At 36.0% G+C, this 25,467-nt stretch overlaps 1 pseudogene; it reads right to left on the bottom strand.

The window, feature by feature from the left end:
* Positions 1-369: 369 nt before the first annotated feature.
* Positions 370-25,191, bottom strand: LOC121324869 (annotated as a pseudogene).
* Positions 25,192-25,467: the final 276 nt, after the last annotated feature.

Raw genomic sequence — 25,467 nt, forward strand, 5'->3', positions numbered from 1 at the left:
CTGCCATAAATGTTAATAAAGTTGGCATTTACTTCAACATATCTTAGCTTAACCTAAACATTATCTCTGTTTACAGAAAAAAAAATTTCCCCCATATATAGGATTCTCTCTGTTTTGAAGTTCCCTCACGTGAAGGGATATCCTTCTGAAATAATTTATCATGCTGAAAATCTGTGATCCAGTTGCCTGATTCCCTGGTCGTGAATTATAGTCAATGCTTCGTAAGCGTGTTGCTCTCCACTTCACAATCGATGACCTCTGGGGGGGTTGGGGAACCCAGTGTTTGATCATTTGTTTGAAATTGCAGCGCCATCCATCACTGTTGTAAGAAGGCCTAATATGCTGCAGTCAGCTGAGACAAGGGGCAGGCTACTCCTGAACAGGTGGAGTCCAGGTTGCCTGGCACAGGCAAGTGCTCGACTGGAGGGGGAAAAGCAGAGAAATTAGAAGTCCTATATTGGATGTCCTGGTTCACCCAGGGTATCAGCATGAACTGGAAAAATTGTTTTTATATAGAATGTCTACAGCGGACTATGTTCTGTTGAGTTCTGGAGGTTGCACAAACAAAGCGTCATTGACAGCGCAAGTGCGGTACAAGCAACACAATTTTTCAGTCTGCAGGTATGTCAACAAACATTGAAGGAATATAAGTTAAAAGTCCACAACGTGTTGCTCCTGGCCCATTGTTTGAGTGCAGACAGGTGAGTCTTGCCCCGTGTTGGAGGTTTCCATGATTTGAACACCTGTACCATGTCTTTTCCATGTCACAGTGTGGGCATGCCACCTCTGCATATAGTTTGAACTGGCCGCCATTGTCATGCCCCTTGTGAAGTGACATCAGTGTTGCTGACAGTGTACCTTTGCATACATTGCAGACCAGACGAGTTTCAAATGTCTTCTTTTTTCTTTTGGCCTATGATGCACTGAACAGAAGGAATGTTATTTTGAATTAAATTAAACAAAACTGACTCTTTCACCACTATACCCATCCAAAAAAAACCCAGAGATGCCACTACGATTTATAGCTTCCCCACGAGGCCAGTTAGTGGGCTGGCATTTTTATGCCACCTTAGGTCTGGTCTAATGACCGACACATAAAGCAGTATTTATCACTTGTAAACTAGGCTAAATAATAGCTTTAGGCATATACTGTAGGTCACTTTATAATTGGTGTACTTTGGGGAGCTGAATAAAGGATGTCCCTCAAGTAACAGAATGGCAACAATATGTTGGCTTGCTCTTTAATTACTCACTTTGGTGTCCTAGTTATTTATATTGAGAAGGAAACCAGGCAAGACTTTAGTATCATGTTAAATAAATGCATTTCTCTGCTTACCGGTACTACTATTTTATAATGGACAGTAATCAATATAAAAGTATCTATTTGTTTACACTTTGATTGCACAGATATCACTGAAATCATGTATAATCAATCCATTGATTGCACATACCACTGACCTACAAGCAGCAATCGAAAAACATAATCCCATCCTGACACTGCCTTGCTTAGTCATCAGAGATCAAATAAAACATTACATACTCCAATACATACTCCAATACTGTTTAAGACACTGTGTTTCTTCACTTTCATTAAAAACAATCTGCACACGGTTGTCATGACATTTGTTAATTTGTTGTGAAATGTTGGCTCTAGCTGAAAAATGTCTTTCCTAACCAAACTGAGAGGTGTTGTGTGTCACTGTGGAAATGGACTGTCATGTTTTCTTGACAAGGGGACCCTTCTTTCAGACAAATAGCACTAATATGGAGCAGCTACTGCAATAGCTGCAGGCCTCTCAAAGACCTGTGTTCATGATCATTTTGGTAGGTCATTGTAAGTTTCTTTGTACTGTACTGTATATTCACACCCTTTTTATTCTATATGCTGTTAGTTTAAGCCAATTTTACAATGCCTATAGATCTCCAACTTACATTACTGTTAATATCACAGTTTACTCTACATAGGTTTACTGTTTGTCCTTCGTTGCTAAAAACTGTTGTTTCTTCTCCAAAAATGTCAAAAAAAAAAGGCAGCCACATTTTGCATTATGTATTACCTGAAATCCAGTCACAGAGAAAGTAAGTTATATTATCTGGTAGGCTATTCACTCCCTATTGAAATAAAACAATTAAAGTTACTTGGGACATTTTTGAATACTGACGTTACAGAACTCTTCAGCTTATAACTTTACTTATTCAGGCAATGATTTCAATTTGTTTTAACATTACTCTACTATACACAAGTGTGGGTTGATGTATTGGTTTGGCTGTCTTAATGAAGAGAGTAAGGGAAGACTGGCTAGATTATCATCTAGTATTATCCAATATGCAATTTACATCAGTTGTCTTCTTCACTACCACTTCTTATTTGTGGCACTGGGATGCATGTAACTGTTCATGTTTTTCTAGGGCACCCACGGACGAGGCCTCTGGACAATTTTATCTTGCTATTGTGGGGTGCGTTAATTATTTATTCCCCTCAATTCATGGTTCGGCGGTCTTGTCTTTTAGGGGAGGTGACGCATAGCCACATCCTATCTGCGGCACTGTTATGCATGTAACTGTTCATTCATTTCCAGCCGGCCTTGCACAGTTAGCCGTCGGGCACCTGCAGACGAGACCTCCGGCCAAATATATATTTCACTTGGGCCCTGAGCGCCTTTCATATCATTCACTCACTGCCATTCATTTAAGCTGATTCTCCGTGCTGAAAATCCTGTTCTCTCCTTTTGTTTCCAAGATAGACACAAGCAGAATATATTTCTTTGTTCATGCTACAAAGCAGCAATCAATAAAATAAAAAAAAAAAAAAAAAAAAACTGCCTTAGGTAGTCTTCTTATTAGGGTATACAGCAGTGATTTCATAAACCTTTACAGTACAAGAGAGATACAATACTATAAAAATTGCAAGAACTGTGCTCCCACGATCATTAGAGATCTGTGAAATGAGCAGATGAAAGATGTCACCTGATGCATTTTTTTCAGAGAACAGATTTCAAGTTTTGCACTTCATTCCTAGTACTAGTCTTGGCATTATATTATGAAGTGTTCTATACAGAATGTCACCAGCATTAAATTCCTGGCAGATATTTTTGAAATTCTTAAAGAAAAGTTTTGCAATCGAAAGATTCTGCTGGGGCCACAGAATGGTGAAACTTTGCAATGTAAATATATTGTGAAAAAAATTGTGTCATTCTTCCCAGACATATTCATATTCCAACATCTACCACAGACTTTAAATCTACTCATTCAAAATACCCCATTACAAACTGACCTTACAGTGTCAAAAGAATGTCAAAACAATTCAATATGCTTAGATACAGTCGCAGACAAACATATTGGCACCCTACACTTAATATAATTAAAAAAAAAAAACATGTTAAATACAAGCATTTAGTGAACATTAGCTACCAATTAATATAACCAAGACCAAATCACAGAATTTCTGGCAGTTTACAAACAATATTTATGAAAAAAACGTAAGCAATTTCAAATATTTGTTCATGATAAAAGTATTGGCACCTTTACATTAAAATGTAATAGAATCATAATAGCTCGATCATGATATGGGGGTGTTTCAACAGTTCAGGGACTGGAGACATTCATGTGATTGAAGATCGAACAAATGCAGCCATGTATCAAAACATTCTACAAAGTACAATGATACCACCTGCTTGTAGGCTGATTGGCAGACAGTTTATCTTCCAACTCTGGAATTCTTGAAAAAAAATGAAGATAAAAGTTCTGGAATGTCCTTCGCATTCACCAGATCTCAGTCCAATAGAAATGCTTTGGACTGATCTGAAAATAGCTGTAGCTAAGCATTGCCTATTCAATCTGTCTAAATATGCAAGACAAACTGGACTCAGATTTAACCAACAATATTTGAGATACTCATTAAGAATGATCATAAACATCTGCAAACCGAAATAAAAGCAAAAGGAGAACACACAAAATACTAAGGCAGGGGGGCCAAGACTTTTGTCATGAACGAATACTTTAAATTAAATATGCTTGTTTGTTTTTTGATAAGATTATTTGTTAAATTACTAGAAATTGTGTATTTTGCTTTTAAAGTGAATAGTTTACGAAATGCCTGCCCTTAATCTGTTACCTTGAATTATGATATAATAAAAGTAGCGTGCCAATACTTTTATCTGTGACTGTACCTATAACATAAAATACGTACAATTATTTGGACACAGCCTGCTAAACTGTGGCTTGTATTTTATATAGTGAGTCTATGTGATGATTAGGCTGTTTATCCCAGTGGAACCTGTATTTAAAAATACCATCTGGGGTTGAGCTAGAGAACAAAACAACAATGCAGGCAGGTGGGCTTTATATCCAGCCTGTAACATAACATTGAGTTCAGGTTTAATTGCAATATTAATTATAGCATGGTTCAATGCCAAAATGACCACTTTAAACCATCTGATAACAATATACAGCTACCTGAGGCAGGAAATGCTACACGCTAAAAGCATTGATCTTTAAATAATCTATTTAGTGTTTGAACTGTCTCAGGATCAGTGAAACATGCATCAGCTGACATGTTCAGAGCTGGAACAAAGGTGTATTAACTGAAGTGTAATTATCTATCTATCTTTTTTATCTAAAACTGTTAATAAACTCACAAAACTGACATATATATATATATATATATATATATATATATATATATATATATATATATATATATATATATATATATATATATATATATATACACACACACAGACACACACACACACACTGCTACCCTGTTATTACACGGCATGTTATAGTGCAGAATCGTTTATAACACGGTTAGGTCGTGGCTATAATCTTATAATGTAATTTGACTCGCAAACATTGGGTGAACGTTCCAGACATACAGTAAAACACGAAAATCTTTCCCTGTTAAAATGAAACTCGATGGGGTGGACAGAGTAAGAAAAGATGACACTGAACCACATCAGCGGGGCAGGGCCGAGTGAGACTTTTTAAATACAACAAATAAAGGATATACTTACAAGGTATGGAACAAAGAAACAAAAAAAGCATCCAGCATGACTATCCAAAATGTAGACCATTTGTATCCCTGAAAGTCAAACAAAATACACACCAATTTTTAAAAATGTAATTCTACCATTCAAACTATACACTGCAGACCTCCAGGACAGACTTAGACAGCACTCTACTAGTATATTCTGTATAATGGCGAGGACTGTTGTTAATTCAACCTACATACAAATCGTTTCAATCTTTCCCATTTATTTCTCTGGCATAATTTCTGAATCAGTAGAACGTTCTCACAAATGAAAGTATATTACATTTGCTTTTTGTATTGCACTTCCACTTGGGCATGTGTCATTGTAAGTCACTGTGTTACCTTTTCTTTTATAATAAACTCCAGCCAGCAAGAATCAACGCTGTGCTGGTGCTTTGTTATATGCTCAGCATGGAACACAAAAAAAGTGAAGATGATTGAATAAGTTCAGATACCATTATTTATTTACTTCTGAGTTTTGGCCACTTTTATAGAGTTCTGGTAAGCCCAGTAACGTTTCAACAGAAATGTCTTTATCCATGATACCAAAAATGATAGGAGGCAGCTATGTGAAAAAAAGGTTGAAGAATATCATTAGCCAGTAATCAATCATGTATGCTCCCGAGAATCCACAGAAGAACTGATACCAGAATAGAAGATTGATATATGTCTGAGAAAGAAAGAAGGAAGAATGGTTTAACTTTACTGCACCTAAAGGATTAAAAAATAAATAAATAAATTTCTCTGAATACACTTTGAAACTGGATTCTATAATCTTGTTGTGTATTATTATTGAAAGAGAAACGGACAATGAAATATGAGAGAATGAGAAATTCAGGGACTGCAAAAGAAATACTTTATTGTGTAATCAATTTCTCTATCAATCTAAGGGGTTTTAAAATACTTACCACATTCTTATAGAAGAAGTAGATGATCATATTGGACAGTCTAGTGTAGCACCAATGCCCACGAACTAGCAATAGCTTCTTCAGGTGTTTGAAATGAGAGATTGCAAAATCACTGGCCATTACTGCCTGGGGAAAAAAAAAAAAAAGTAGATGACTTTCAACACGAGAAGGAACTTTGTTATAGACAGTGAATACTACTGATGGCTAAGAATAAGGGTTTCAAAATGAATGCCATTCTGTATGTCAGGGTAGTTCTGTCTTTATGAAAATATAAAATGGAAGAGGCTTATTTCAAGGGTTTGAATGTCGTTAATATTTTTTAGATAACCTGAATAGACCCCAATCTTATCTCCTAAAGGGTTTTCCAGTGATGAGTATGGTTTCTTTACTTGTATGCGAATAAAGTCCAGATGACACTTTGCATTAAACAGATTTCACGGTAGACTGACCATATAAGTGACACATTACATTTACCATAGCAAAACTGCCATTTGAAATAATGGGGTATGACCTTTCTAGGGCTAGCCAGACTTTGGGGGTTTGGTCTAATGGAAAAGCACCAAGATTGATAGTCCTACTAACATAGAAGAGAATAAGAATGGACTACAGCATTGATCTATCGATCTATCTCTCCAAAATTAAATGCTCATGAAACACACATGTACTGTAGAACCATTAAATGTATGGATTCATAAATACAGATTTAAGAATAAAAAATTGAGAAACAAAATAATATCTTTCGTTATTATCTTAAGAGAACCACACTTTTCTTAAGGACTTAATCTAAAAACTTAAATGTTACCATTGTTCTGTTTTAATTCAGTTTAACAGAACCCATTAAAATCAAATCTAATTGTGTAACTTGTAAGCCAATAAATTTATGTTTACTGAGAATGTGGAAATACATATGAATTGTGGCTAATAACTCTTAAGGTATTACATTTATTTGAATGTATGTAATAACAAGGTGGTAAAAAAAATACCTGCATTCCCTCCTGACCAGAGATTCCAATTCTAATATCAGCTGCTTGAATCATGTTGACATCATTAGCACCATCACCTGAAGAAAATGAAACAATAATATTTAAATCATACATGCCAATACAGAATATTCCAAATGCATAATAACAATAATAATAATAATAATAATAATAATAATAATAATAATAATAATAATAATAATAATAATAATAATAATAATATCATCTGATTTTCATACCTGTTGAGAGGGTCATAACTTTCAGCTTGTCCCACACTAATTTTACAACTGTGCTTTTCTGCAGCGGCGTGGAACGACAGCAGAGCACGGACCGACAGTGCTTCGCCAATTCCAGAAACTTCATCTTCAGGATCCCCTCAAACACAAGCCTGAGAGTATTGCTATCAATCACCAGGCCAAATGTGGGACTAGCTCCCTCTAAGGGATAGACAGAGCCAACGTCTACCACTACATTAAATAACTTGGTGCGAGTGTTTTTGACGACAGCATACCTTTTCACTTTCTCTATAGTGTAGTCAAGGATAGATTCACAGGTTTCCTTCAGGCAAAAGAAAAAAAAAATTAAAAAGACATTTAATACCCCATTAAAATGCATACACATATAAGCAGAAATACCTTTCGACATATGCCATATGCTTCAAAGGTCCTTTAAGGCTTAAATTAGGATGTTTGAAGAAGGGATGTACTCCTTCAGCATGGAACACAATGCTTAATTTGTTCCTCAGGGCTTGTACCGTATGCCCATGACAACAGCAAACACAATAAATAAATCCCCATTGTATTGTCAGAATAATTCTTGTCACAGCAAAACAATGGGTATGCCTTGTATATAAAACTCTTGTATCTTCTGACTGTCAGTAAAACCTTCACAGAGGCTCTTGCATAGTGTTTATTAACTCAACTGACGTTTTTACTGGGCCCAGAAATAACTTTTTAAACTTACATTATACAACAACACCACAAAATAGACCCGGCTTTTGTGGAACAGCAGAAAAATAATATCTCAGTAACAACTGAGAATGCTAATTTAACTGCATCTATTTAAAGAGTAAGTAGCGGGGTTCCAAAAATATAGCGTTATACGTCCCCATGTGTTGCTACAACTTTTTAAATAATGCACATGTCATTTTTCTTTTTATTGTTAACATCCTGACAACTTTTTACACTTCTAACTTTAAAGTCTGGTTTCAAAGCTCTTTTCAAAATGTCTGCTCTATTGCACTGGGGTTTGAGATCAGTCCTCTAAATCACTGCAGGAAGAAAATTTAAAAAAAATAAAGAAAAACACAACAAGTACTCTGGCTTTTCTGTTCCATACTACATCATGGATCTCTATTGCTGAGTTACCTGTTTGACAATGTGGGCAACAACTCTTACACTATTAATGCACCACAGCAGACATTTTGGAATGAGCTTTGAAACACACTTTAAAGTTACACATGTAAAAAGTCATCAGGATGTTAACAATGAAAAGAAACATTACATGCAAGCTGTAGCAACACGTGGGGACGAGTAACACAATATTTTTCAGAAACCCGCTACCAAACCATAAGCCCTAGTTGTTTCCTACTGGTTTTATAATTTTTTTTTCTTATGATAAAACAGAACGGGCCCTTCTTGCAATCAAATTCTTGAAGCTGTTGGAAACAGCACTGATGGGCTTTTTGGATAAAACAAACATTTTGATGTCGATTGCATATTACCTGTTTTTGCTTTTAAGGTGTGGGTTTTAAAACAACAAAAAGCCAATAAGATTTTGGTACAAGTCCAAGCTATTTTATAATACCTTGGTTTGAATAGTCAAAGTGTCCTACAAACATGTTATTACAGGTTACTTGGTTCTATATGACATGTCAATTTATACATTCACATGCCATCTTTCTATCAAACAGAACTCCAGAAATAGAAGGCTTTATATAGGCTTTGCAAATATAGATGGCTTTCCCCTCCTTGGTTTCAATTTACTGCACTACGGAGGAACATTATGACATTAAAAGATCCAGATCAATGCTTGGACCAGCCGATGAATTAACATGATCCTATGAAACCAGGTTTGGATTTTTTAATTTGTCTTTTGCCGCTTGAAGAAATCTGAAAAGGGTTCCATCCTTCAGCAGCAGAGCCACATGGAGGCTGGGTAGCTGAAGGTCATTCTAGTTGAGTAGCATAGCAGTTTTTTTTTTATGTTTCTTGCAAAAGCTCACTTCAGCAACCACATATGTACAGTAGACACAGAGAATGAATATTACCATTGTGGGGCTGTGCTGAGGCATAAACACATTTTGGCCCAGAGATTCCCTAAACATAAGGTAGGTGGCATAACCTTTACCAATATGCTGATTTTTCTAAATGACCAAGCTTTTGGCCACTTGTAAAATTTTAACGAAATTGCCGTTAGGCATTCAATGGATCATTACATGTGTTTTGAATTCATAAGGTGAGTGCAGTGTCAGGCAAACACGAAAAAACTAACAGTCAATAACGTGACGAATCAATGGCCTTCTACCAAGAATACCTTAAACAGAATAGGCCAACAAGCAAACACAGCAATTAGAAAGAGTGAGATTTTTGGCACCAGAATGTGAAGGTTACTCAAAACGTGAAGAAAAAACTTAATGAGTAAACCATGGGTAAGCCTCAACTGTGAACAGCTCAACAACTTCTATTATACAAATAACTAACAGCAAGTCTAAAAGAAAAAGCTCGAGTATGTGTATCTGATAATATACTGCATTTACATGTGTTAATGAAGAGCCTATAATTATGGGTGAAGTATTTGTCAGAATAGAAAAAAAAAAAAGCTATTGAAATTTAAAAAAAAGAATATTTAATACGAGTTGAAACTGTGAAATCCCCAGAAGTGAATTTAATTAAATGACAAATTGTCAATGCAGGTGCCAAATCTCACCTCTTCACTACTTTGATGTTTTGAAGCTGTTTGACATGTTGTAACTATGGTAACTGATAGACACACCTGGTAAATGGTAAATGATCCTGCTATCTGTAGGGCCAACTCATTTCATACCTGTTTAATATCCTAGCATGAGTATTTTATGTATGTTTGCTTTTGTAAGTATGTTTTTGTTTTTTTTCTGCTACAACCATTGTTACTTTTTCCAACAACTAAGGTCTGCTTCTGAAAAGACTATTAAAAGTTTGTAACACTCACGCAGTTAAAGAGGGGACAGAAATTACAGCTGTCCATCCATAGTGATCAATTTTTAACCCCCCTTTAATAGTAATTTCAGAAGCAGATTTGGTTTTAATCTGAAATACTGGAACAACAAGATTATGATTGAGAACACACATACTATGGTATCAAACAGGCAATAAAATAAAAATCAAGAAAATGTACAGGGTGTAGTAAAGCACAATGTCAGGGCACTGGGTGCTGAACCTGGAAAGATAGAGTTCTTCAGTCAAAGGAGATGATAATGTGACACCTTCCGCCATTACAGTGAGAAAAAAAAAAAAAAAAAAACAAAAAAAAAAAGTAAGCGGGGTCCAAAGAAGGACTCCAAAGCAGTCTTTAATCAGTAGAATGGGTTTTTGATAAACCAGGAATAGGCACCAGTTTTATTGCAATAGCCATATCTTGCAGTCAGTTTTCTAACACAGTCGCCATCTTTTTACTCTCCCCCGTCTCCAAAGGGAGAAGAAAATAATGTAGCCTACTGTCAACAAAAGAACTCCACATTTAGTGTGGGTCGCCCTAGAGACATATTACATGTTGCATAACAAATGCGGTTTCTCCATTACTAACACAGCTGCTAACACAGCTGCTATATATATATATATATATATATATATATATATATATATATATATATATATATATATATAATTACTCAACATTAAATTCTGCTATAAGCTATTAGAAAGAAGGCTGCAGCTATCAAAGAGTGGGTGTTTCAAAGAAAGAAAACTGCGTATGCCTGGCTAATTTCTTGCCTGCGTGGAATCTGGAGGAGGAGAAGCCATGTGTTATGTAGCATCTTCAATAACTTGATGATACTAATGGCATTGCAGATTTAAGGGAATCATTATGAGCCAGGTGCCTAACTTTAATCATGTATAAAATGATTGGATTATACCAATGATTTTGTATTTTTAAACCTAATAATGCCAGTAAAAGTACTGGCACCCTACACACTGACTAGCAGTGCTTTCTGAAAACATGACCTAGAAAAATCCTCTAGCGTGTGCCTCTTTTTTTTTTTCTTTTGTCAAAAAGTCCCATATCATCTCTAGGCTTGAATAAAGTTGCTCACTTGTTGTGCCATTATGCCTAAAAGGTTAACTAAGGTGCAGGTGTCTATTTTATACTCTTTTGATATCATTTTCATGGCAATCCATTTCACAGAAAACTGGGAGTACGTGTCTGTTTGTTCCATCTTCCCGCATTGCAGATGGAATGCTGTTTCCAAATCTCTGAAAGGATTGCACTATTGTAATGCTGATAACTGCAATCTTGTAATTCTAGACGCAGTCACTTCATTTGTCAATCTCTTTTATCAAACCCATAATATATGATCTGGAGTGTGAAGTTGGATGTCTGAGGGCTGGCTATGGCTTGCCTAAAGCCTGTGTTCAATTGAGAAAAAGTATTAATATTTAATCATTTGTATTTAATGAACTGATTTAAATTTTAATGCTATTCTTTTTTTTCCCCTCCTTCTTCTTTGCAAACCAAGCAAACTAGTTCAGCATGTTCTGTGTATTACATTTACATTTTCAGTACCAGGAGTGCAAGAATCACTTAAGAAAAAATGCAAATGCCCTCCATTTGCTGTTGCTTAGCACATTTACAAAAACTGAGCTTGAACTTGATGTCAACTTGTACAAATACTGAAAAGCTAAGTTTTCAAATACAAAAAGCGACTGTCAGTAATCACTGATGGCTCCAACTGTGAAGTGCATACCTTTACTAAAATATCATAGCTGACTGATGAGGCAACAAGGCCCTGGTATTTATGTATTTATTTTAAACTAAGGATGATCTCAATAATGTTAAAGAGAGAGCTGTTTATAGACACACACCTTGCTGTCAGTATTGATAGTAAAGATAGTATCCCCCTGGTCCAGCAGTTTACAGGAATATGCAATTTTAACCGCGGTCTCCTGTTTATCACCGGTCAACACCCAGATCTGAATGCCAGCTTCATGGAGAGCTTTCAATGGTACCTGGCACCACTTCTTGCAGACGATCTTCAATATTAGTAGCACATAAAACAGCAAACAGGGTATATGAAGAATCTTCTAGTCTAAATTAGGGGTTAACTTTAACTTAAAGCCACAGTTGGCTGCTGTCCTCTTTACAGTCCAGTGGCTGAGGCCCCAGCTGACACAGTTTAATGTGCAACTTTAAGGGTTGTACAATGTTTGAATTACATAATTCTATGGATAGTACTCAGTACTTTAAATGAGTTGTTTAGTGTTTCGGATAACCTTCGTATACAATAACTGTATGTGTAATGTAAAGTACTCATTTAAAACAAGTTTCAATCATATCATCTATGTTTTGTGTACAGAATTTTCCATACTAAGAAGTGTAAGGTTGGGTTCTAAGTTCAAAGCTGTTTCCATTAGCAATTAATTACTGTTCTCAATTGCTGCTTCAACTTCAAGTCTTATGTTGGACCATTGTTCATATGACTTCTCACTCAAAGCCTGAGAAAGGAAAAACAGATTTAAAAGACTTGAACACAGCAACCCCACTGACTTACTGTACAGTCAACAAACAAAAACAAAGAACCTCAGTGTACTGTACGTGTAAAAAAAAGCTCTTGGTCAGATAAAACATGTACCTTTTTAGCAATACACCGAGTTCTTAATCCATCTTTGGCATACCAGTTCAGGTGCTTTTGTGTTTTTAAAGCATTTTTATTTATTTTGTTCTCTTTGCCATTTTCTAAAACGAAAAAAGAAAAAAGGTATTTAACGTTGTTGTTACTCACTTACAGTGTTTATGTTTCATTAAGCATGAAAAATAACCAGTATATTTACAGATACTATACCAGCAGCTCGCTTCTTCAGTAAACCGCAACCTGCTCTTCAGATAAAATGTAAATATTTAATTGTAACCGATCTAAAAAAGCCACTGTGTTGATTCCGGCACTGCTAAAGTGTACTCTGTGTTTCTAAGTAAGGTTTGATACTGGTATGGGAACCTGAGTGTTAGTGATAGCTCTAGGCTGTCAAAAAATTGATTATTCTGTATCTTTCTCTGAAAGCAAGGGCATCAGAAAGATAACAGGAGATATTTCAAGTATTTAGAACTTTTGTATGCTTGATCATGAGCCAATTAAAAAAGGGGGGCTTAGTGCCATGTGAAATACTCTGATAGAAAAATTGCACTGCAAGTTTGTCAACCAGGTGTACCTTTTATATAAATAATACCCACCGGGAACTAATTCATTCTCTCTCTCTCTCTCTCTCTCTCTCTCTCTCTCTTTCTCTCTCTCATATCCATGGTAACTTCTCTTTAAAAAAAAAAAAAAACACACACAGACCATTAAAATATTGTAATTGGATATATTAACTTATCCTTTGAGTGTGGGTGTTGTGGAGCATGTTTATATTTGGCGCACATGTGATAATTACCTCACCAGCATGTGACCAGCCAAGTAAAATTTCTATCCTTTCAATGGATAATCTAATCACAGGTACTGATATTCAAGATGCAAAGAACATAACACCACTGCATCTTTTCTTACTGATATTCAAGATTCAAAGAACATAACACCACTGCATCTTTTCTTACTTTTTCAGGTTAAATGTGATGGAAGACTAAAAGTAAAAATGAAGACATTGAAGTCTGGAAAAAACAATACAAGTTCGGAAAGGCAATATAATGCCTTTCAGCTTACTGAAGAACTAATATGGTCCTGAAAACACTCAAACTCCTGAATGGGAATCTGTCACACAGGTCGGGGTCCAGCATTTGATCGCCTTCTAGACGTGCTACATATAATGAAGATGCTGTCAACTAGATATTGATTTTCCTTTGTCAATGCATGCTCCGTTATTGAACAACCCCCAAAAAGCAGTGATTGATTAAATACACAGATTTGAACTGGTCAGGTTACACTGGTGGCATTTAATTTCTGCCAATAATGGAAGCTGAACACTTGAAAGTTATCATGGGTGATCCTAATATATTCAATACATGAACATATTTACCTTGTGATGGGTTTTCCTGTAAATCCATTATTGCAGAGTCAGCTGCCTTTGTGTATACAATGATCTCCCGTGTAATAGGGTGTCTGACCAGCACTGACATTCTCTTTCTGATTGAGTCAAAAGAGAGCGTGTGCAGGACCTCCAAAGTCAACAATGCACCTTGAGGAAGCTGCACAGTCAGATGGTCTGCGGTCCTGGACATTATGGTGAAGTTATAGGCCTTGGCTGCATGTACCAATGTGGCCTCATCTGGGCTCTCTGTTTCACAGCATATCCCATCTTCCACTTTCACCTCCTCTACGTACTCTCCACTGTCTGGGCTTGCTTTGCTGCTCACACAACTGTCTTTAAAGCCACCTGACACACTGGAGCTACACTCTCCAGCCATGTTCTCTTCACCCACAGAAGAGCCTGTAGGTGATGGCCTGATTTGTTTAGTTCCGCCAGTCTGGTCCGAGTTGGACTGAATGGATGACAAGACTTGACTGATTCGACCCGGTTTCAACTTGAAGAAATGAATGCAGTTTCTCAAGAGACTTCATTGATGGCTTCAATGGGGAAGGGCCAGTTACCTACAGATTTTTAAAAAAGAAGTCAAGGCGGCAAAAATGTAAAGTAAACTCCAGGAGAACTGTAAAAGTGACAGTATTTAAATTTAATTATTATTATTATTTTTTTTACAATATATAGATGATTGTCCCCAGGTAACCCTAATAACCTATAACCCTAACGGATATAGTGAGTTGTCATCAAATTGAGAAATCTTACGTCTTGGAAATATTGGTCTAATGTAATTGGTTTCCTCTTCGCAGGCCTGTGGTTAATGCCTAGTCATGAAGATTAAACATGTTGAAATAGCTTTCTATGACAAGGATTTAATTTAAACTACACTTATGTATAAAGTATTATAAAACATACTGTTATAGCATGTCGCCACATTTTGCACAATTGACAACAGAGATAGAGCCACACTGAAACTTGAAATCAATGAAAAAAGACAACACAAGCTAACAAGAATTGATAACAATTTTAACTACCAGAAGGGACTATTAAATTCTGTATGGTACTATAAAAGAGAGCTGTTAAATAACATGAAACAACCAACAAATGTGAATTATATTGCCGTTAATTGAGTCAAAATGGGGGAAAAAAATACATAAAAAGAAATTTGTTATCATTCCCTCTGTACCGGATACAACGCTGCTTCTCCTTCATTACCATTTCAAACATGATCTGAAAGTACTATACTACACTGCAAAGCGTACTTCAAGTTTGTTTGTTATACTTTTACTGCTTTTGTTACAAATTGTGTCATTTCAGTTTCTATTTTTCTACCCACAAAATAAACATTCCCGCTGACGGGTTATCTGTTTACTCACCCTATGTCTTGGCTCTGTTGCTGTGGAAACCACCACCGTGTTGCAGATGGCCAGAGCAAGGAAGAAATCCATGTAGGAGGAACTGTCAGAGCTGTGCCTGACCTCGCACCATGTCTCCATCTGGTTGGCAATCTCCCTCACAATCTTCATTAGTTTCTTATCAGGAGTCACATCCGTTTCCTACCACAAGACAAGAACATGTTCTCAAAACTCTGTGAATAATTTTTATTATTCAAATTGTTATTGTTATGTATGTTTTTTTCTTATTTCTTATTATTTCTTACTAATAATAATACAAAATAAAAACAGTATTTAATGGACACATTTTCTATAAATGGTGTCTATACAACAGTTTTAGGGTGTTAATATTTCTTAACGTCACATATTTCAACAACAAGAAAAGACAATTGAAAAATCTGAAATGCAAGTTATCACACATCAGCAATTGCCTAAGCTTGTTATCAAAATTCCAAAATCATTGCTCATATCAAGCAGAATGTAACTCATAAAATATGATGTAGAACTTGCTGTAGTACTTTATTTTGGGACCTACCATACATAGCCACTGCTGTGCAAATAAATACATTTTATATATATATAATAACCCTAACAATGTAATGCTTTTTCTTTCTGTTGGAATAACTTAAATCATCAAATCCGTATATAGAGGATTAAAACTAAATACATAGTTCAGGGATGAAACCCACAGGGGGTCTGCGGTTACTTTGGGGCCAAGGAGAGGTTTTCTCCTGTCTCTGTAACTAGACTGCCCTCGGATTTACAGATGCAATTTCACTGGGCCTGGTTTCCTTATTATTTGCTACATTAATCGTTGAGTACAGCTGTTTGCAATTTATTTTATTCATGTTGCCTCCTGCTGTCACAGCTGTTTGATACCATAGTACCAAGGACCTATCACTTGGGATACAAAAAAAGCAGGTGGATGAATGTGCAACACAGTCCAGGCTGTCCAAGTTAACAACACCTTGTGTGTGTGTTACAACCCAGTTAATTAAGGGGTGTTAGGATACAATTTTAGTCTGTTAAACTCAAACTCTGCCCCTGTCCCCTAAAGCAATGTAAATAATTACTTGATTAACTGATTTAGTACATGGGTTAACTGTATTGAGAGGAACAGGTTTAATATTTAACACAAAAATAAATCCTAATTATCCCTTGTTGTAAATCTCCATACCGCGTCAACAGCTTTAGAAATGAGCTAAACACAGTAGGGAACTTGCATGTTCTAACATCAATGCCACACCTTACATAAGCTACAGTATTTGTTAACAAGTTCAGGCATTTTTGGGGGGTAATTGAGATGCGTTGTATTCCTCTGTGAGAGAAGAGGATCATTAAGTCTATGTGTACACTGAGGGCTTCTTGTTTCAAGACCAGAGACTTGCTCAATGGCAACAATTGGTCCTTTACCCCATTAATAACAGCTTCTGATGTACCTACTGCAGCAAACCAAAAGGCTTTCTGGAACAGCAAAGAGCCGACATCTCCAAGATCAATTTTTGAGTATGAAGGAGTGAAATTCATTCCGCACTGTGAAATCTGGGCTGTTTTGTATACTTTTACCCTATACTAAAATCCAATGAAGTTATATGTACCATTACAGGTTCCTGATGCGATTTTTAGTTTGCTTCAATTAAAAAAAGAAAGATCATCATGAACTGGACAGGATTTATTGATTGACACTTGACAACAGCCAAGAACTGGGCCCTACTCACCAATTGGTAGACACAGGCATCCTGGGCAGGTTTAGTATGACCTACGGATCTCAACTGGTAGTACTAAAATTTTAAAATGAGTGTCCAAAATGAATCAAGAAGTTCTACAACCATACTGCAGTGGATCGTGTAAAATAATTTGGAAGCCAAATATATACCAAGTAGTAGTAATAAATAAATAAATAAATAAATACATGTCAGTAATTTCAGAGACTTCACGTTTATATTTTTTAGCCTCTAGATATATTGTCCAGCTACAGACCCATCCCTAGCTCTGCGCTGTCTGTCAATTCCAACAAACTCCATGGACGCATAGAGAGCTGTGTCTCAATACAGACACCACAGAGAGAGGGAATGAAGAAAAACAGCATTTCAGAATAGTTTTTAAGTTACTTTTGCATACAATGATGTTTAAAACCAGAACAGTTTTTTTTCTTTTCTTTTCTTTTTTTTATAATAACAATGAAACCATGAAATTTAAGATTTTTTAAATGTTATGAAGAAAATGTACTGTGAGTTTGGTAGGGCCCTAACTATCAGCAGTGGGAGCGCTAATAAGGTAACTTTGAAACTGTGTAATAAGGGCCTTTGCACTCCAGTGGATTAATCTTCTTCCCCGCTGCTGCTGGGTCTGAGTCCATCAATCTAAACTACACCTGTGTGAGTTCAGTGAAAGTCAAAGTTAGCACAGAAGTGCTTATCAGGTTATTTCCCAGAGTGCAAGCCTAAAATACACAGACGGTGAAAACCAATATGTTAGTTTCTAATATCACTAGAAAAATGATGAAGAAAATATCAATGCTAAAGATTCAAATGTTTTTGCTAAATATACATTTTCTGCCTTGTTTCTTTGTTCATATGCGTCTTCATAAATCAATCTTAATAAATATATTTAAAATTATAATAAAAACATATATATACCTATCTATCTATCTATCTATCTATCTATCTATCTATCTATCTATCTATCTATCTATCTATTATTAAATCATGTGTTAAATGTACTTGCATCTGTGTATACATTTTATTAAGCATTTAACTAAGCTATTTTGAATTTTTTTTTTTTTTAAATGACGGTGACCCTAGCATGAAACATGTTGTAACTAACAATATGGACATGACTCCTGTTTCATTGGCCCTTGCATTATAAAAATTGCATTTTTTTTAAAAAGCTATGGCTCTTGACAACAGTGTTATAAGGAGGGAACACAGTATTTCATCTATGCAATTATGCATACAATATACAACACTTTAGACAGATTGATTAATAAACGGAAGGAAAAACCTTGACAATATTTGAAAATGGAGACATGCAAATCTAACTTGTATGAATGGCAAAATAAATCTTTTTCATCTTTGAAATAGACCAAACTTTAATTCCTCCATAGAACAAATGGGGACTTCAGGACAGGATGGCCCCCAGGACTGAAACTGACAAATACAAAGTGATACATTCTTTTCTCACGAAGATTGAGCACTTTCACAAGCTCATCATACACAGATAGTATGATATGTGACAGTGACATAAGTCACGAAGATTTAAATTGAGAACCTCACATCCGATGTTGTATATCAATGTTCAGATAAAATATAAGACGAAAACCTTTTAGGAGTCTGATGGTTAAATATAAAATCTTCCAATATAGTGGTAATTGAACGATGAGAAGTTGTGGATTTATACATTTTGTTCCTCTCAGTGGGCAAGTATTCAGCCATCTGTTCACATCAAAAACTGCATGACCATCTTAATTATTCTTACAAATCAGATGGGCCATATGGAGTCCAGTCTGAAAGTATCAATATATGGAACTCTGCAGAAGTGAAAGCTCACCTGGCACACTGACTGTCCAATATAGGAGAATTATTTCTACAAGCCGTCAGTGGCGTGTCCAGTTGTGGGCGGCACTTCATGCTGAGTTTTAATGGGCTCATAGGTCAGACAGAACCAACCCCCTCCCCTGTAGGACAGTAATGACATCAAGCTGTTCTTGCAGGTTCCTAAAGAGATCTTTATACGTGTCTGATGGCCAGGTGTTGGCCTGTCTGCCTCAGTGCATTTGTTATAGACTTAAACCCAAGCTGTGTTCAGCCTGTCAGGAGAGCTAACCTGTGGAGTCCAAATCCAAAAGCATCTGCAGTAATTTTAAGCATACCACATGTATCCTTTTAGAGAGCTTTTCATTATTTTTCCTTTCTTTTGTGCTTTGTTATGCAAATAATTTCCAGAAGTACTAAAAAGAAAGTTAGTAATACATTTAGACAAGCGGTTTGAAGAGGAGACTTAAAAAGCATTTAAAGTTATGGAAAAATAATTTAAAGAAAAAATGAGAAATGTGAGCCAACCATACAGTAGGTGCATCTTATAGACAGATACAGGATATATACAGACACTTAAAGTCTACAGACTGGGTCACTAAATTGGTGCAGAAGGAATTTGTTGTTCTACTACTTGCTGTTTCACTCTCTCACTCAGATGAACCCACCAACGCTAGGAGGTCTCCTCTATGAATGAGCTACACAGCTAGGTATACTGGAATGCCATTATATGAATCCAAATCTCAACTGAGTCGTGTCAATCAAAAACAACTGTATATCATTCAAGACAAACTTTTGAATCAATCAATCAATCATGCAACCGTTTTGACATAACACTGCACCGCATCCATATTCATACTTTGCTCCTCTGAGCCATAACACACTATGTCAAAAGAGAACCCACACTGTTCTGAGGCTAGTGTTTATTTAAAATCCCGGAAACTTTTTTTATTTAGATTTGTATTGTTCTTCATTTTTATCAAAGAGACCTTTGAAAAAGAACCCTACCATTTTCCTGGTGGGAAAATTCCGTGCCTCCGATAGTGCAGCGTCAAAATACCATTTTATTTTCCGTAAGGATTCCAGTCTTATCTGAGAAGATATACTGGATCTGCCCCAGGTCCTCCGTGATGTTCAGAGCTTGGCACTGCAAGAGCTTGTCCATTTCTTCATCATAAAAGTCAATATCATTGCTCAGGAAGAATACCTGACCCACTTTCACAAGTTTAGTGGACACATAGAGAGAGATTGGAATCAAGACCTGGAACATAAGCAAACAATAAATAATGAAATGTGTTAAAAAAAATCTGTATTTCACAGTTTCACACATTTTGAGAATACAAATTAAAATAACTAAAAGCATACACCCTTAATATCACTACTTCTTGATTTTAGGCTAGACTGAAACACATTTTACTTCTATCCACGACATCAGCCCATGAAGGAGTTCAGGGTTACATAAGAAAAATATTTTGAAGCAAAGGCATGTAAAACATTCCCCCGTATTGCTTACCTGTAATAAAGTGATCATCGTGAAGTAAAACCCTGCTAACGCTGGGGAAGTGAATTTTCCATTCTCATCTGGCACCTCAAAAGGAGGCCAATCTGGAAATCATCCCCACAAAAGGTGTTTAAATAGTGTCATGTTATTTTTTTAATGGATTAATGTATTCTAGTAACATACTTCTATACCTGTACTGTCAATTGACTTTGTTTCTTAGATCCTTTTGCCTTTTTATGCATTCAGGTTAAACCCTAAAACTCCCCGAATAGGCACATACGTATATGAATAAACGCATTCCCAGTTGTCTGTGATTCAAATGCAGCAGAGCAAATTGGAGCTGATGACGGTAAGCTAATTTACCTATTAGAAAAATATGGCTTCCTGGTGTAATATATGTTTGTTTTAGATTTTTCTAAATTACAGCAATATAGATTTCAAGTTTTTGCTTTTTTTGCACAATTTTCTTCCCAGTTATTTGTAATTTGAGTGTGTGTTTAAGCCAAGAGCATTTAAATGTAAGAGTCAATTGTTTCTCTTTGTAAAACAGCAGGGAGTAAAGTTGTTTACTTTTCCTGTATGTTCTTTGTGCAACTATGCTTGCAACTCCACTACAAAATAAAACTTGATTAGAATGGAGAAATGCCTCCTGAGAGAGAAAGGGGAAAGAGATAGATGTCGTGAAAAGTTTGCCTACCCCATTGTGTGGAAATATACATACGTTGGGGATTTAAACTGCTGATGACTTTGCTATCAACACTGTGCTTAAGCATTTCTTTATTTCTTTCTAAATACCTGAATATTTATTCTTTCTTGATTAATACAAAAAAATCCACCAGATTTCTCCTGATTTTTTCATTAAATAATTCTACCCGATTTTTTTAAAAAAGCATTCACCAGAATTTGGGAAACGATTTCACCCGAAAATCAGACGCCCTAATTATAAGTAAATAAGTGTATTATAAATGTTGACAGATGTAAACTACATGCTTTTGCTTTAACTCAATTTTCAGAAACAGAGATGCCAAGGGAACAGTGGATAAGTACTACTTATGAGTCCAAAACAAAAACACAAAACATTTCTGTTAAAAGTTTGACAGGGCTGTACACTTCCAGACGTCAAGCTGTTTGTATTTCTACTGTAAATGTCAGACTGCAATATGTATAAAAACTTGTTAAAATGATTTCCAGAGATTTAACTTGCATAAAACAGGATGGTGAGTATGTTTTAAACGCTGTATGTATGTGAAGTATAACGCATATGCATTCTGAAGCTGCTTTAGCATCTCTTACCCAATGCTCCAATGAGACACATGATGATTAACAGTCTGACACAAAAGAACACATCAATAGTCATTCTCCTCTCCAGCTTGCTACGCTTGTACCAAGGGCCACTGTTATTCAACATGGCTTTTGACTCATGGCCTACAACACAATAGATTTCCAAACAATACAATTCTCCATTCTTATTATTCTTATGGGTATCAAGTACAAAATAAGAGAATTACTGTATATTGCCTTGTAAACAAGTCTGTTCTCACAGGAACCGTGTCCTGTAGTGTGTTTTTTATTTTTATTTTCACAGGATAGAATTAACACACTTTAGCCATTCTGTGATGCAGAATATCATGGATACTAGACGTGTCCTTGTACTGTATCCTCTTGATTAAACCAGAGGATCATGACGTGAAAGGACTGGTCACAGGTGCCACAAGGCAAGCTGGCAGGATACAATCACTGGTTCTAGGCTACTGCCACTAGTCCACACTGTATACCACACTCTGTTAATATAAAATGAATAGTCCAAATTTCTGTGCTTTCAATGTAGCAGAGATGTAGTCACTGTGAACCTCCTACATGAATACCTGAAGATACATATATTCTCTGACAATAAAATAAAATAAAACAAAAGCATAATATAGAAACAAAGGAAGACAAATGAAACAACAGGGATCTTCTGAAGAGATCAGTTGCAATAGAAAACAGAGAATATAATATAGTACCTGCGTAGACCAAGGTTCCTGCTGCTACTTCTGTGTTTCTAACTGTGCACCCACGCAACAGCAGGCTCTTCCTGTCAAAACCAATTTTCTTCTTGTCGGGCTTTTCCCTATAGATGAAAAGAAACATAACCTCTTTTTTTTTATTCTGATTTCTTTTTATTCTTTTTGTCAACAGATTAGTCATTTGTCTCCCATGGGCCCAGGCCTGGAATAAAAGGCAAGCACACATGTGGATGTTTTGTGACCCAGTTTGCACAGTAACACTATGATGTAGTCTGTCTGAAATATCAAGTAGCAGAACATGGAGTGACACTTCCATTTAGATTCAAGGCAGTGCGAATGAGTGTGGCCAAGCACTGGCGTTACCACCTCAAAACAGCTTGACTGTAGTACAAGACTCTTACCAAAGTGAAGACCATGACCTGAAAACTATTTTTTCAAATACTTGTACACACTGATATATGATTAGACAGGCCCTGATAACACACAAGGACATCTCATGCAATACTGTTTTTATTTCAAAAATGAATCTCAAATATTCTAAATATGGAGTTCTACTCTTCATATACAGTAGTATAACATAGTGACACACAAGAACGCTGTACATATGGCACAGTTATTCATACCATAGATATTTTTTACAAGCCAGTGCAACTTGAGCATCAGCCTTAAGCGATTACATTTTTTTTAATGTGCATATGACATTGCAATTTTTAAAACCTGCATAAATCTCTCAATTAATGTTAATGTAATTAAACTGCAAGTTTTTTTGTTTTTTTATTCTATGGTTGCGTCATAATGAATAAGTGCCACATCATGATACATATTCCCTCGATAGACAGGTCAGTGAATATATTTTCAATTATAACTCCAGCAATTACATAAATAATTGTTTAAATATATCCTTTGCTAAACATGTTTCCTTAGAATATGAGGGTAATTCTGTAGTTAGTGATGAGAATCAACAGTGCTCCTGTTTTAAGCAAAAAAGTTAAATCAAAAGAGAGAGCGGATGCCTCTAACTTCTCCACAAACTTAAACTTGAAGACTTTTCCTCATTAGGTTGACTCAGCAGTCAAGAACAATCCCTGCAAGGTCACGCTGCCTTCTCTGGAAGCTTAATGCAAATAGGAATGCAATGAGAAATAATTGGAATTCTGCACACAGAGTGGAAAGGCTTTGAGAAATTAAGTATTTGCAACAGCAGCAGACTACAAATTCCATCCCAAGTTTAACAGACATGCTTAGGGAGAAGTTTACATGCCTTCTAGCAAATTAGAACATTTCTTTACTTTAAGCGACTTAGTCATTCAAATTTAGTTAATTTAAGTATGCTTTCATTGACCTTGACACTCTCCTCTCAGACTGATGTGTCGGTCCATAGAAGGTCTTTCATTGCTAGGGGCTGAGTTCAGCTAAAGGCTGTGCAAACAAATACTAACCCAAGACAAGGTCAGACCAGGTAATTTACCACCTGATTTAATGCAGATTAAATATGTGACCTGTTTCTCCCTAGGCTACTGATGAATAATGTAAAATATAAAATATTCAATACTGTACAAGCACGAACACTAACAAGGGGGCAGTTGAATAACTGATCTTCGGGAGTAAAACGGAGATCATGCTGAAATTGCTAAAGATGGGTCTGTTTTAATGATCTTAACAATGGCTGCAAACAAATGGAAAGTAGTGATTCCCTCTATTACCCAGGGTTTGCATATTAGCATGTAACCTTTGAACCTGTTGAGGTCATTGTTTGGCTTCTCACACACAACCATGCTGTCGAAATGCTCGGGTACAAATCAAGAGTCCTACAAAACAAAAACAGGAACGCTAAATATAATGTATCCCTGTTGCAATTTATGCAGAACTTTGTATTCTGGTTAGGGCTTAAGAAAGCATTTTAATTTCAAAAGATGATCTGAATACAATTTAAAATGGTATTGTCTTATTATTGGTTTGTCATTGCTATATAATTACTGAATGGCATAATCCAAAACAACTGCTTAGATGGAAAAACAACAAACAAACAAAAAAAAAAACAACAACTCTTGTTGACATAAACCCTACTTTTTACATAATTTCTGTCAATTGTCAACTTGTCTTTTGTATTTTTTAATGACCTGCTTTGTAAATTCCCACATTAAAAGCGCAACTTGTGCATTGCTGCCCGAAACCAACACAAGAGATATAATTGTATAATAATATACGCTGAACCTAACATTATTCTATTTGTTATATGTAGAATGAGACTTAATTGAGTGGCTTATGGAATTGAGATTTCTACCCTTAACCCACCTAAAACTACGCTCTAACTACAACTGAAGCCTACATTTATAATATACTAAAAACACACTGTATAGTACTGTAGTACTTTCTCTAAGTTCAGAATAACCTCAAAAGGCTATTCTGTAGCAATAGACAAAGATGCGATTCAAAAGATGCTATTTAAAGATTGTGGTAGAGAGCAGTTCAGGTTGCTTTTAACTGTAGATGTGACATTTAACTATAACGGGACAGCTTCCCCTTGGAAACATCACCTATAGCATTTTATTACTGAAAGCAGTCTGAGAATGAAGTGCAACCTGCTGCTGACGTGAACTGCTTTAACATCACTCGTACGATTATGTTCCATGTTGTGTGCACCATTACTAAGGCACTATTACTAAGACACAAAAGAATTGTTTATTTTCCAGCTGGAGGGATACATTGTGTTCACCTACCACTGTATTATTGAATTGTACTGTTCTATGGAAAAACAAAGAGGCTGCAATACAATGTCTTTTTATTTGAACTATTATTAACTATAGGAGTGGCTGCATGCAGTTCAAACTATCTTTTGATGTTTCGACCATTGGGTACTACTCTTAGTCCTTCCCCTAGTTTACTTCAGTCAGGGAGAGCCACAGCA

This window comes from Polyodon spathula, chromosome 12, assembly GCF_017654505.1.
Source record: "Polyodon spathula isolate WHYD16114869_AA chromosome 12, ASM1765450v1, whole genome shotgun sequence".
Classification (NCBI taxonomy): Eukaryota; Metazoa; Chordata; class Actinopteri; order Acipenseriformes; family Polyodontidae; genus Polyodon; species Polyodon spathula.